Below are 15,502 nucleotides of genomic sequence, written 5' to 3' on the forward strand. Positions count from 1 at the left end.
CATCTCCATGTCAGTAGTTAGTAGTTATTACTCATCTCCATGTCAGTAGTTAGTAGTTATTACTCATCTCCATGTCAGTAGTTAGTAGTTATTACTCATCTCCATGTCAGTAGTTAGTAGTTATTGCTCATCTCCATGTCAGTAGTTAGTAGTTATTACTCATCTCCATGTCAGTAGTTAGTAGTTATTACTCATCTCCATGTCAGTAGTTAGTAGTTATTACTCATCTCCATGTCAGTAGTTAGTAGTTATTGCTCATCTCCATGTCAGTAGTTAGTAGTTATTACTCATCTCCATGTCAGTAGTTAGTAGTTATTACTCATCTCCATGTCAGTAGTTAGTAGTTATTGCTCATCTCCATGTCAGTAGTTAGTAGTTATTACTCATCTCCATGTCAGTAGTTAGTAGTTATTACTTATTTCCATGTCAGTAGTCTGTTAGTAGTTATTACTCATCTCCATGTCAGTAGTCTGTTAGTAGTTATTACTCATCTCCATGTTAGTAGTCTGTTAGTAGTTATTACTCATCTCCATGTCAGTAGTTAGTAGTTATTACTCATCTCCATGTCAGTAGTTAGTAATTATTACTCATCTCCATGTCAGTAGTTGGTAGATATTACTCATCTCCATGTCAGTAGTTAGTAGTTATTACTCATCTCCATGTCAGTAGTTAGTAGTTATTGCTCATCTCCATGTCAGTAGTTAGTAGTTATTGCTCATCTCCATGTTAGTAGTTAGTAGTTATTGCTCATCTCCATGTTAGTAGTTAGTATTTATTACTCATCTCCATGTCATTCGTTAGTAGTTATTACTCATCTCCATGTCAGTAGTCTGTTAGTAGTTATTACTCATCTCCATGTCAGTAGTTAGTACTTATTACTCATCTCCATGTCAGTAGTTAGTAGTTATTACTCATCTCCATGTCAGTAGTCTGTTAGTAGTTAGTACTCATCTCCATGTCAGTAGTTAGGAGTTATTACTCATCTCCATGTCAGTAGTGTGTTAGTAGTTATTACTCATCTCCATGTCAGTAGTGTGTTAGTAGTTATTACTCATCTCCATGTCAGTAGTTAGTAGTTATTACTCATATCCATGTCAGTAGTTAGAAGTTATTACTCATCTCCATGTCAGTAGTTAGTAGTTATTGCTCATCTCCATGTTAGTAGTTAGTAGTTATTGCTCATCTCCATGTCAGTGGTTAGTAGTTATTACTCATCTCCATGTTAGTAGTTAGTAGGTATTACTCATCTCCATGTCAGTAGGTAGTAGTTATTACTCATCTCCATGTCAGTAGTCTGTTAGTAGTTATTACTCATCTCCATGTCAGTAGTTAGTAGTTATTACTCATCTCCATGTCAGTAGTTAGTAGTTATTACTCATCTCCATGTCAGTAGTTAGTAGTTATTACTCATCTCCATGTCAGTAGTTAGTAGTTGTTACCCATCTCCATGTCAGTAGTTAGTAGTTATTGCTCTTCTCCATGTCAGTAGTTAGTAGATATTACTCATCTCCATGTCAGTTGTTAGTAGTTATTACTCATTTCCATGTCAGTAGTCTGTTAGTAGTTATTACTCATCTCCATGTCAGTAGTCTGTTAGTAGTTATTACTCATCTCCATGTCAGTAGTTAGAAGTTATTACTCATCTCCATGTCAGTAGTTAGTAGTTATTACTCATCTCCATGTCAGTAGTTAGTAGTTATTGCTCATCTCCATGTCAGTAGTTAGTAGTTATTGCTCATCTCCATGTCAGTGGTTAGTAGTTATTACTCATCTCCATGTTAGTAGTTAGTAGGTATTACTCATCTCCATGTCAGTAGGTAGTAGTTATTACTCATCTCCATGTCAGTAGTCTATTAGTAGTTATTACTCATCTCCATGTCAGTAGTTAGTAGTTATTACTCATCTCCATGTCAGTAGTTAGTAGTTATTACTCATCTCCATGTCAGTAGTTAGTAGTTATTACTCATCTCCATGTCAGTAGTTAGTAGTTGTTACCCATCTCCATGTCAGTAGTTAGTAGTTATTGCTCTTCTCCATGTCAGTAGTTAGTAGATATTACTCATCTCCATGTCAGTAGTTAGTAGTTATTACTCATTTCCATGTCAGTAGTCTGTTAGTAGTTATTACTCATCTCCATGTCAGTAGTTAGTAGTTATTACTCATCTCCATGTCAGTAGTTAGTAGTTATTACTCATCTCCATGTCAGTAGTTAGTAGTTATTACTCATCTCCATGTCAGTAGTTAGTAGTTGTTACCCATCTCCATGTCAGTAGTTAGTAGTTATTGCTCTTCTCCATGTCAGTAGTTAGTAGATATTACTCATCTCCATGTCAGTAGTTAGTAGTTATTACTCATTTCCATGTCAGTAGTCTGTTAGTAGTTATTACTCATCTCCATGTCAGTAGTCTGTTAGTAGTTATTACTCATCTCCATGTCAGTAGTTAGAAGTTATTACTCATCTCCATGTCAGTAGTTAGTAGTTATTACTCATCTCCATGTCAGTAGTTAGTAGTTATTGCTCATCTCCATGTCAGTAGTTAGTAGTTATTGCTCATCTCCATGTCAGTGGTTAGTAGTTATTACTCATCTCCATGTTAGTAGTTAGTAGGTATTACTCATCTCCATGTCAGTAGGTAGTAGTTATTACTCATCTCCATGTCAGTAGTCTGTTAGTAGTTATTACTCATCTCCATGTCAGTAGTTAGTAGTTATTACTCATCTCCATGTCAGTAGTTAGTAGTTATTACTCATCTCCATGTCAGTAGTTAGTAGTTATTACTCATCTCCATGTCAGTAGTTAGTAGTTGTTACCCATCTCCATGTCAGTAGTTAGTAGTTATTGCTCTTCTCCATGTCAGTAGTTAGTAGTTATTACTCATCTCCATGTCAGTAGTTAGTAGTTATTACTCATTTCCATGTCAGTAGTCTGTTAGTAGTTATTACTCATCTCCATGTCAGTAGTCTGTTAGTAGTTATTACTCATCTCCATGTCAGTAGTTAGAAGTTATTACTCATCTCCATGTCAGTAGTTAGTAGTTATTACTCATCTCCATGTCAGTAGTTAGTAGTTATTGCTCATCTCCATGTCAGTAGTTAGTAGTTATTGCTCATCTCCATGTCAGTGGTTAGTAGTTTTTACTCATCTCCATGTTAGTAGTTAGTAGGTATTACTCATCTCCATGTCAGTAGGTAGTAGTTATTACTCATCTCCATGTCAGTAGTCTGTTAGTAGTTATTACTCATCTCCATGTCAGTAGTTAGTAGTTATTACTCATCTCCATGTCAGTAGTTAGTAGTTATTACTCATCTCCATGTCAGTAGTTAGTAGTTATTACTCATCTCCATGTCAGTAGTTAGTAGTTATTACTCATCTCCATGTCAGTAGTTAGTAGTTATTGCTCTTCTCCATGTCAGTAGTTAGTAGATATTACTCATCTCCATGTCAGTAGTTAGTAGTTATTACTCATTTCCATGTCAGTAGTCTGTTAGTAGTTATTACTCATCTCCATGTCAGTAGTCTGTTAGTAGTTATTACTCATCTCCATGTCAGTAGTTAGTATTTATTGCTCATCTCCATGTCAGTAGTTAGTAGTTATTTCTCATCTCCATGTTAGTAGTTAGTAGTTATTACTCATCTCCATGTCAGTAGTTAGTAGTTATTACTCATTTCCATGTCAGTAGTCTGTTAGTAGTTATTACTCATCTCCATGTCAGTAGTTAGTAGTTATTACTCATCTCCATGTCAGTAGTTAGTAGTTATTACTCATCTCCATGTCAGTAGTTAGTAGTTATTACTCATCTCCATGTCAGTAGTTAGTAGTTATTGCTCTTCTCCATGTCAGTAGTTAGTAGATATTACTCATCTCCATTTCAGTAGTTAGTAGTTATTACTCATTTCCATGTCAGTAGTCTGTTAGTAGTTATTACTCATCTCCATGTCAGTAGTCTGTTAGTAGTTATTACTCATCTCCATGTCAGTAGTTAGTAGTTATTACTCATCTCCATGTCAGTAGTTAGTAGTTATTACTCATCTCCATGTCAGTAGTTAGTAGTTGTTACCCATCTCCATGTCAGTAGTTAGTAGTTATTGCTCTTCTCCATGTCAGTAGTTAGTAGATATTACTCATCTCCATGTCAGTTGTTAGTAGTTATTACTCATTTCCATGTCAGTAGTCTGTTAGTAGTTATTACTCATCTCCATGTCAGTAGTCTGTTAGTAGTTATTACTCATCTCCATGTCAGTAGTTAGAAGTTATTACTCATCTCCATGTCAGTAGTTAGTAGTTATTACTCATCTCCATGTCAGTAGTTAGTAGTTATTGCTCATCTCCATGTCAGTAGTTAGTAGTTATTGCTCATCTCCATGTCAGTGGTTAGTAGTTATTACTCATCTCCATGTTAGTAGTTAGTAGGTATTACTCATCTCCATGTCAGTAGGTAGTAGTTATTACTCATCTCCATGTCAGTAGTCTATTAGTAGTTATTACTCATCTCCATGTCAGTAGTTAGTAGTTATTACTCATCTCCATGTCAGTAGTTAGTAGTTATTACTCATCTCCATGTCAGTAGTTAGTAGTTATTACTCATCTCCATGTCAGTAGTTAGTAGTTGTTACCCATCTCCATGTCAGTAGTTAGTAGTTATTGCTCTTCTCCATGTCAGTAGTTAGTAGATATTACTCATCTCCATGTCAGTAGTTAGTAGTTATTACTCATTTCCATGTCAGTAGTCTGTTAGTAGTTATTACTCATCTCCATGTCAGTAGTTAGTAGTTATTACTCATCTCCATGTCAGTAGTTAGTAGTTATTACTCATCTCCATGTCAGTAGTTAGTAGTTATTACTCATCTCCATGTCAGTAGTTAGTAGTTGTTACCCATCTCCATGTCAGTAGTTAGTAGTTATTGCTCTTCTCCATGTCAGTAGTTAGTAGATATTACTCATCTCCATGTCAGTAGTTAGTAGTTATTACTCATTTCCATGTCAGTAGTCTGTTAGTAGTTATTACTCATCTCCATGTCAGTAGTCTGTTAGTAGTTATTACTCATCTCCATGTCAGTAGTTAGAAGTTATTACTCATCTCCATGTCAGTAGTTAGTAGTTATTACTCATCTCCATGTCAGTAGTTAGTAGTTATTGCTCATCTCCATGTCAGTAGTTAGTAGTTATTGCTCATCTCCATGTCAGTGGTTAGTAGTTATTACTCATCTCCATGTTAGTAGTTAGTAGGTATTACTCATCTCCATGTCAGTAGGTAGTAGTTATTACTCATCTCCATGTCAGTAGTCTGTTAGTAGTTATTACTCATCTCCATGTCAGTAGTTAGTAGTTATTACTCATCTCCATGTCAGTAGTTAGTAGTTATTACTCATCTCCATGTCAGTAGTTAGTAGTTATTACTCATCTCCATGTCAGTAGTTAGTAGTTGTTACCCATCTCCATGTCAGTAGTTAGTAGTTATTGCTCTTCTCCATGTCAGTAGTTAGTAGTTATTACTCATCTCCATGTCAGTAGTTAGTAGTTATTACTCATTTCCATGTCAGTAGTCTGTTAGTAGTTATTACTCATCTCCATGTCAGTAGTCTGTTAGTAGTTATTACTCATCTCCATGTCAGTAGTTAGAAGTTATTACTCATCTCCATGTCAGTAGTTAGTAGTTATTACTCATCTCCATGTCAGTAGTTAGTAGTTATTGCTCATCTCCATGTCAGTAGTTAGTAGTTATTGCTCATCTCCATGTCAGTGGTTAGTAGTTTTTACTCATCTCCATGTTAGTAGTTAGTAGGTATTACTCATCTCCATGTCAGTAGGTAGTAGTTATTACTCATCTCCATGTCAGTAGTCTGTTAGTAGTTATTACTCATCTCCATGTCAGTAGTTAGTAGTTATTACTCATCTCCATGTCAGTAGTTAGTAGTTATTACTCATCTCCATGTCAGTAGTTAGTAGTTATTACTCATCTCCATGTCAGTAGTTAGTAGTTATTACTCATCTCCATGTCAGTAGTTAGTAGTTATTGCTCTTCTCCATGTCAGTAGTTAGTAGATATTACTCATCTCCATGTCAGTAGTTAGTAGTTATTACTCATTTCCATGTCAGTAGTCTGTTAGTAGTTATTACTCATCTCCATGTCAGTAGTCTGTTAGTAGTTATTACTCATCTCCATGTCAGTAGTTAGTATTTATTGCTCATCTCCATGTCAGTAGTTAGTAGTTATTTCTCATCTCCATGTTAGTAGTTAGTAGTTATTACTCATCTCCATGTCAGTAGTTAGTAGTTATTACTCATTTCCATGTCAGTAGTCTGTTAGTAGTTATTACTCATCTCCATGTCAGTAGTCTGTTAGTAGTTATTACTCATCTCCATGTCAGTAGTTAGTAGTTATTACTCATCTCCATGTCAGTAGTCTGTTAGTAGTTATTACTCATCTCCATGTCAGTAGTTAGTAGTTATTACTCATCTCCATGTCAGTAGTTAGTAGTTATTACTCATCTCCATGTCAGTAGTTAGTAGTTATTACTCATCTCCATGTCAGTAGTTAGTAGTTATTACTCATCTCCATGTCAGTAGTTAGTAGTTATTACTCATCTCCATGTCAGTAGTTAGTAGTTGTTACCCATCTCCATGTCAGTAGTTAGTAGTTATTGCTCTTCTCCATGTCAGTAGTTAGTAGATATTACTCAACTCCATGTCAGTAGTTAGTAGTTATTACTCATTTCCATGTCAGTAGTCTGTTAGTAGTTATTACTCATCTCCATGTCAGTAGTCTGTTAGTAGTTATTACTCATCTCCATGTCAGTAGTTAGAAGTTATTACTCATCTCCATGTCAGTAGTTAGTAGTTATTACTCATCTCCATGTCAGTAGTTAGTAGTTATTGCTCATCTCCATGTCAGTAGTTAGTAGTTATTGCTCATCTCCATGTCAGTGGTTAGTAGTTATTACTCATCTCCATGTTAGTAGTTAGTAGGTATTACTCATCTCCATGTCAGTAGTTAGTAGTTATTACTCATTTCCATGTCAGTAGTCTGTTAGTAGTTATTACTCATCTCCATGTCAGTAGTCTGTTAGTAGTTATTACTCATCTCCATGTCAGTAGTTAGAAGTTATTACTCATCTCCATGTCAGTAGTTAGTAGTTATTACTCATCTTCATGTCAGTAGTTAGTAGTTATTGCTCATCTCCATGTCAGTAGTTAGTAGTTATTACTCATCTCCAAGTCAGTAGTCTGTTAGTAGTTATTACTCATTTCCATGTCAGTAGTCTGTTAGTAGTTATTACTCATCTCCATGTCAGTAGTTAGTAGTTATTACTCATCTCCATGTCAGTAGTTAGTAGTTATTACTCATCTCCATGTCAGTAGTTAGTAGTTATTACTCATCTCCATGTCAGTAGTTAGTAGTTATTACTCATCTCCATGTCAGTAGTTAGTAGTTATTACTCATCTCCATGTCAGTAGTTAGTAGTTATTGCTCATCTCCATGTCAGTAGTTAGTAGTTATTACTCATCTCCATGTCAGTAGTTAGTAGTTATTACTTATTTCCATGTCAGTAGTCTGTTAGTAGTTATTACTCATCTCCATGTCAGTAGTCTGTTAGTAGTTATTACTCATCTCCATGTCAGTAGTTAGTAGTTATTACTCATCTCCATGTCAGTAGTTAGTAGTTATTACTCATCTCCATGTCAGTAGTTAGTAGTTATTGCTCATCTCCATGTCAGTAGTTAGTAGTTATTACTCATCTCCATGTCAGTAGTTAGTAGTTATTACTTATTTCCATGTCAGTAGTCTGTTAGTAGTTATTACTCATCTCCATGTTAGTAGTCTGTTAGTAGTTATTACTCATCTCCATGTCAGTAGTTAGTAGTTATTACTCATCTCCAAGTCAGTAGTCTGTTAGTAGTTAATACTCATGTCCATGTCAGTAGGTAGTAGTTATTACTCATCTCCATGTCAGTAGGTAGTAGTTATTACTCATCTCCATGTCAGTAGTCTGTTAGTAGTTATTACTCATCTCCATGTCAGTAGTTAGTAGTTATTACTCATCTCCATGTCAGTAGTTAGTAGTTATTACTCATCTCCATGTCAGTAGTTAGTAGTTATTGCTCATCTCCATGTCAGTAGTTAGAAGTTATTACTCATCTCCATGTCAGTAGTTAGTAGTTATTACTCATCTTCATGTCAGTAGTTAGTAGTTATTGCTCATCTCCATGTCAGTAGTTAGTAGTTATTACTCATCTCCAAGTCAGTAGTCTGTTAGTAGTTATTACTCATTTCCATGTCAGTAGTCTGTTAGTAGTTATTACTCATCTCCATGTCAGTAGTTAGTAGTTATTACTCATCTCCATGTCAGTAGTTAGTAGTTATTACTCATCTCCATGTCAGTAGTTAGTAGTTATTACTCATCTCCATGTCAGTAGTTAGTAGTTATTACTCATCTCCATGTCAGTAGTTAGTAGTTATTACTCATCTCCATGTCAGTAGTTAGTAGTTATTGCTCATCTCCATGTCAGTAGTTAGTAGTTATTACTCATCTCCATGTCAGTAGTTAGTAGTTATTACTTATTTCCATGTCAGTAGTCTGTTAGTAGTTATTACTCATCTCCATGTCAGTAGTCTGTTAGTAGTTATTACTCATCTCCATGTCAGTAGTTAGTAGTTATTACTCATCTCCATGTCAGTAGTTAGTAGTTATTACTCATCTCCATGTCAGTAGTTAGTAGTTATTGCTCATCTCCATGTCAGTAGTTAGTAGTTATTACTCATCTCCATGTCAGTAGTTAGTAGTTATTACTTATTTCCATGTCAGTAGTCTGTTAGTAGTTATTACTCATCTCCATGTTAGTAGTCTGTTAGTAGTTATTACTCATCTCCATGTCAGTAGTTAGTAGTTATTACTCATCTCCAAGTCAGTAGTCTGTTAGTAGTTAATACTCATGTCCATGTCAGTAGGTAGTAGTTATTACTCATCTCCATGTCAGTAGGTAGTAGTTATTACTCATCTCCATGTCAGTAGTCTGTTAGTAGTTATTACTCATCTCCATGTCAGTAGTTAGTAGTTATTACTCATCTCCATGTCAGTAGTTAGTAGTTATTACTCATCTCCATGTCAGTAGTTAGTAGTTATTGCTCATCTCCATGTCAGTAGTTAGTAGTTATTACTCATTTCCATGTCAGTAGTCTGTTAGTAGTTATTACTCATCTCCATGTCAGTAGTCTGTTAGTAGTTATTACTCATCTCCATGTCAGTAGTCTGTTAGTAGTTATTACTCATCTCCATGTCAGTAGTTAGTATTTATTGCTCATCTCCATGTCAGTAGTTAGTATTTATTGCTCATCTCCATGTCAGTAGTTAGTAGTTATTACTCATCTCCATGTCAGTAGTCTGTTAGTAGTTATTACTCATCTCCATGTCAGTAGTTAGTAGTTATTACTCATCTCCATGTCAGTAGTTAGTAGTTATTACTCATCTCCATGTCAGTAGTTAGTAGTTATTGCTCATCTCCATGTCAGTAGTTAGTAGTTATTACTCATCTCCATGTCAGTAGTTAGTAGTTATTACTTATTTCCATGTCAGTAGTCTGTTAGTAGTTATTACTCATCTCCATGTCAGTAGTCTGTTAGTAGTTATTACTCATCTCCATGTCAGTAGTCTGTTAGTAGTTATTACTCATCTCCATGTCAGTAGTCTGTTAGTAGTTATTACTCATCTCCATGTCAGTAGTTAGTATTTATTGCTCATTTCCATGTCAGTAGTTAGTATTTATTGCTCATCTCCATGTCAGTAGTTATTACTCATCTCCATGTTAGTAGTTATTACTCATCTCCATGTCAGTAGTTAGTAGTTATTACTCATTTCCATGTCAGTAGTCTGTTAGTAGTTATTACTCATCTCCATGTCAGTAGTCTGTTAGTAGTTATTACTCATCTCCATGTCAGTAGTTAGTAGTTATTACTCATCTCCATGTCAGTAGTCTGTTAGTAGTTATTACTCATCTCCATGTCAGTAGTTAGTAGTTATTACTCATCTCCATGTCAGTAGTTAGTAGTTATTACTCATCTCCATGTCAGTAGTTAGTAGTTATTACTCATCTCCATGTCAGTAGTTAGTAGTTATTACTCATCTCCATGTCAGTAGTTAGTAGTTATTACTCATCTCCATGTCAGTAGTTAGTAGTTATTACTCATCTCCATGTCAGTAGTTAGTAGTTATTGCTCATCTCCATGTCAGTAGTTAGTAGTTATTACTCATCTCCATGTCAGTAGTTAGTAGTTATTACTCATCTCCATGTCAGTAGTTAGTAGTTATTACTCATCTCCATGTCAGTAGTTAGTAGTTATTGCTCATCTCCATGTCAGTAGTTAGTAGTTATTACTCATCTCCATGTCAGTAGTTAGTAGTTATTACTCATCTCCATGTCAGTAGTTAGTAGTTATTGCTCATCTCCATGTCAGTAGTTAGTAGTTATTACTCATCTCCATGTCAGTAGTTAGTAGTTATTACTTATTTCCATGTCAGTAGTCTGTTAGTAGTTATTACTCATCTCCATGTCAGTAGTCTGTTAGTAGTTATTACTCATCTCCATGTTAGTAGTCTGTTAGTAGTTATTACTCATCTCCATGTCAGTAGTTAGTAGTTATTACTCATCTCCATGTCAGTAGTTAGTAATTATTACTCATCTCCATGTCAGTAGTTGGTAGATATTACTCATCTCCATGTCAGTAGTTAGTAGTTATTACTCATCTCCATGTCAGTAGTTAGTAGTTATTGCTCATCTCCATGTCAGTAGTTAGTAGTTATTGCTCATCTCCATGTTAGTAGTTAGTAGTTATTGCTCATCTCCATGTTAGTAGTTAGTATTTATTACTCATCTCCATGTCAGTCGTTAGTAGTTATTACTCATCTCCATGTCAGTAGTCTGTTAGTAGTTATTACTCATCTCCATGTCAGTAGTTAGTACTTATTACTCATCTCCATGTCAGTAGTTAGTAGTTATTACTCATCTCCATGTCAGTAGTCTGTTAGTAGTTAGTACTCATCTCCATGTCAGTAGTTAGGAGTTATTACTCATCTCCATGTCAGTAGTGTGTTAGTAGTTATTACTCATCTCCATGTCAGTAGTGTGTTAGTAGTTATTACTCATCTCCATGTCAGTAGTTAGTAGTTATTACTCATATCCATGTCAGTAGTTAGAAGTTATTACTCATCTCCATGTCAGTAGTTAGTAGTTATTGCTCATCTCCATGTTAGTAGTTAGTAGTTATTGCTCATCTCCATGTCAGTGGTTAGTAGTTATTACTCATCTCCATGTTAGTAGTTAGTAGGTATTACTCATCTCCATGTCAGTAGGTAGTAGTTATTACTCATCTCCATGTCAGTAGTCTGTTAGTAGTTATTACTCATCTCCATGTCAGTAGTTAGTAGTTATTACTCATCTCCATGTCAGTAGTTAGTAGTTATTACTCATCTCCATGTCAGTAGTTAGTAGTTATTACTCATCTCCATGTCAGTAGTTAGTAGTTGTTACCCATCTCCATGTCAGTAGTTAGTAGTTATTGCTCTTCTCCATGTCAGTAGTTAGTAGATATTACTCATCTCCATGTCAGTTGTTAGTAGTTATTACTCATTTCCATGTCAGTAGTCTGTTAGTAGTTATTACTCATCTCCATGTCAGTAGTCTGTTAGTAGTTATTACTCATCTCCATGTCAGTAGTTAGAAGTTATTACTCATCTCCATGTCAGTAGTTAGTAGTTATTACTCATCTCCATGTCAGTAGTTAGTAGTTATTGCTCATCTCCATGTCAGTAGTTAGTAGTTATTGCTCATCTCCATGTCAGTGGTTAGTAGTTATTACTCATCTCCATGTTAGTAGTTAGTAGGTATTACTCATCTCCATGTCAGTAGGTAGTAGTTATTACTCATCTCCATGTCAGTAGTCTATTAGTAGTTATTACTCATCTCCATGTCAGTAGTTAGTAGTTATTACTCATCTCCATGTCAGTAGTTAGTAGTTATTACTCATCTCCATGTCAGTAGTTAGTAGTTATTACTCATCTCCATGTCAGTAGTTAGTAGTTGTTACCCATCTCCATGTCAGTAGTTAGTAGTTATTGCTCTTCTCCATGTCAGTAGTTAGTAGATATTACTCATCTCCATGTCAGTAGTTAGTAGTTATTACTCATTTCCATGTCAGTAGTCTGTTAGTAGTTATTACTCATCTCCATGTCAGTAGTTAGTAGTTATTACTCATCTCCATGTCAGTAGTTAGTAGTTATTACTCATCTCCATGTCAGTAGTTAGTAGTTATTACTCATCTCCATGTCAGTAGTTAGTAGTTGTTACCCATCTCCATGTCAGTAGTTAGTAGTTATTGCTCTTCTCCATGTCAGTAGTTAGTAGATATTACTCATCTCCATGTCAGTAGTTAGTAGTTATTACTCATTTCCATGTCAGTAGTCTGTTAGTAGTTATTACTCATCTCCATGTCAGTAGTCTGTTAGTAGTTATTACTCATCTCCATGTCAGTAGTTAGAAGTTATTACTCATCTCCATGTCAGTAGTTAGTAGTTATTACTCATCTCCATGTCAGTAGTTAGTAGTTATTGCTCATCTCCATGTCAGTAGTTAGTAGTTATTGCTCATCTCCATGTCAGTGGTTAGTAGTTATTACTCATCTCCATGTTAGTAGTTAGTAGGTATTACTCATCTCCATGTCAGTAGGTAGTAGTTATTACTCATCTCCATGTCAGTAGTCTGTTAGTAGTTATTACTCATCTCCATGTCAGTAGTTAGTAGTTATTACTCATCTCCATGTCAGTAGTTAGTAGTTATTACTCATCTCCATGTCAGTAGTTAGTAGTTATTACTCATCTCCATGTCAGTAGTTAGTAGTTGTTACCCATCTCCATGTCAGTAGTTAGTAGTTATTGCTCTTCTCCATGTCAGTAGTTAGTAGTTATTACTCATCTCCATGTCAGTAGTTAGTAGTTATTACTCATTTCCATGTCAGTAGTCTGTTAGTAGTTATTACTCATCTCCATGTCAGTAGTCTGTTAGTAGTTATTACTCATCTCCATGTCAGTAGTTAGAAGTTATTACTCATCTCCATGTCAGTAGTTAGTAGTTATTACTCATCTCCATGTCAGTAGTTAGTAGTTATTGCTCATCTCCATGTCAGTAGTTAGTAGTTATTGCTCATCTCCATGTCAGTGGTTAGTAGTTTTTACTCATCTCCATGTTAGTAGTTAGTAGGTATTACTCATCTCCATGTCAGTAGGTAGTAGTTATTACTCATCTCCATGTCAGTAGTCTGTTAGTAGTTATTACTCATCTCCATGTCAGTAGTTAGTAGTTATTACTCATCTCCATGTCAGTAGTTAGTAGTTATTACTCATCTCCATGTCAGTAGTTAGTAGTTATTACTCATCTCCATGTCAGTAGTTAGTAGTTATTACTCATCTCCATGTCAGTAGTTAGTAGTTATTGCTCTTCTCCATGTCAGTAGTTAGTAGATATTACTCATCTCCATGTCAGTAGTTAGTAGTTATTACTCATTTCCATGTCAGTAGTCTGTTAGTAGTTATTACTCATCTCCATGTCAGTAGTCTGTTAGTAGTTATTACTCATCTCCATGTCAGTAGTTAGTATTTATTGCTCATCTCCATGTCAGTAGTTAGTAGTTATTTCTCATCTCCATGTTAGTAGTTAGTAGTTATTACTTATCTCCATGTCAGTAGTTAGTAGTTATTACTCATTTCCATGTCAGTAGTCTGTTAGTAGTTATTACTCATCTCCATGTCAGTAGTTAGTAGTTATTACTCATCTCCATGTCAGTAGTTAGTAGTTATTACTCATCTCCATGTCAGTAGTTAGTAGTTATTACTCATCTCCATGTCAGTAGTTAGTAGTTATTGCTCTTCTCCATGTCAGTAGTTAGTAGATATTACTCATCTCCATTTCAGTAGTTAGTAGTTATTACTCATTTCCATGTCAGTAGTCTGTTAGTAGTTATTACTCATCTCCATGTCAGTAGTCTGTTAGTAGTTATTACTCATCTCCATGTCAGTAGTTAGTATTTATTGCTCATCTCCATGTCAGTAGTTAGTAGTTATTTCTCATCTCCATGTTAGTAGTTAGTAGTTATTACTCATCTCCATGTCAGTAGTTAGTAGTTATTACTCATTTCCATGTCAGTAGTCTGTTAGTAGTTATTACTCATCTCCATGTCAGTAGTCTGTTAGTAGTTATTACTCATCTCCATGTCAGTAGTTAGTAGTTATTACTCATCTCCATGTCAGTAGTCTGTTAGTAGTTATTACTCATCTCCATGTCAGTAGTTAGTAGTTATTACTCATCTCCATGTCAGTAGTTAGTAGTTATTACTCATCTCCATGTCAGTAGTTAGTAGTTATTACTCATCTCCATGTCAGTAGTTAGTAGTTATTACTCATCTCCATGTCAGTAGTTAGTAGTTATTACTCATCTCCATGTCAGTAGTTAGTAGTTGTTACCCATCTCCATGTCAGTAGTTAGTAGTTATTGCTCTTCTCCATGTCAGTAGTTAGTAGATATTACTCAACTCCATGTCAGTAGTTAGTAGTTATTACTCATTTCCATGTCAGTAGTCTGTTAGTAGTTATTACTCATCTCCATGTCAGTAGTCTGTTAGTAGTTATTACTCATCTCCATGTCAGTAGTTAGAAGTTATTACTCATCTCCATGTCAGTAGTTAGTAGTTATTACTCATCTCCATGTCAGTAGTTAGTAGTTATTGCTCATCTCCATGTCAGTAGTTAGTAGTTATTGCTCATCTCCATGTCAGTGGTTAGTAGTTATTACTCATCTCCATGTTAGTAGTTAGTAGGTATTACTCATCTCCATGTCAGTAGTTAGTAGTTATTACTCATTTCCATGTCAGTAGTCTGTTAGTAGTTATTACTCATCTCCATGTCAGTAGTCTGTTAGTAGTTATTACTCATCTCCATGTCAGTAGTTAGAAGTTATTACTCATCTCCATGTCAGTAGTTAGTAGTTATTACTCATCTTCATGTCAGTAGTTAGTAGTTATTGCTCATCTCCATGTCAGTAGTTAGTAGTTATTACTCATCTCCAAGTCAGTAGTCTGTTAGTAGTTATTACTCATTTCCATGTCAGTAGTCTGTTAGTAGTTATTACTCATCTCCATGTCAGTAGTCTGTTAGTAGTTATTACTCATCTCCATGTCAGTAGTTAGAAGTTATTACTCATCTCCATGTCAGTAGTTAGTAGTTATTACTCATCTCCATGTCAGTAGTTAGTAGTTATTGCTCATCTCCATGTCAGTAGTTAGTAGTTATTACTCATCTCCAAGTCAGTAGTCTGTTAGTAGTTAATACTCATGTCCATGTCAGTAGGTAGTAGTTATTACTCATCTCCATGTCAGTAGGTAGTAGTTATTACTCATCTCCATGTCAGTAGTTAGTAGTTATTACTCATCTCCATGTCAGTAGTTAGTAGTTATTACT

The 15,502-nt window shown here is 35.2% G+C and overlaps 1 protein-coding gene across 1 annotated transcript in view; it reads left to right on the forward strand.

Annotated features, from left to right (window-relative positions):
* adamts3 (ADAM metallopeptidase with thrombospondin type 1 motif, 3) overlaps nucleotides 1-15,502 on the forward strand; it is a 435,600-nt gene that overhangs the window by 191,190 nt on the left and 228,908 nt on the right. The gene's annotated exons all lie outside the window — the stretch shown is intronic.

The sequence above is a fragment of the Salmo salar genome, chromosome 15, assembly GCF_965601325.2.
Source record: "Salmo salar chromosome 15, fSalSal1, whole genome shotgun sequence".
NCBI classification, from domain to species: Eukaryota; Metazoa; Chordata; class Actinopteri; order Salmoniformes; family Salmonidae; genus Salmo; species Salmo salar.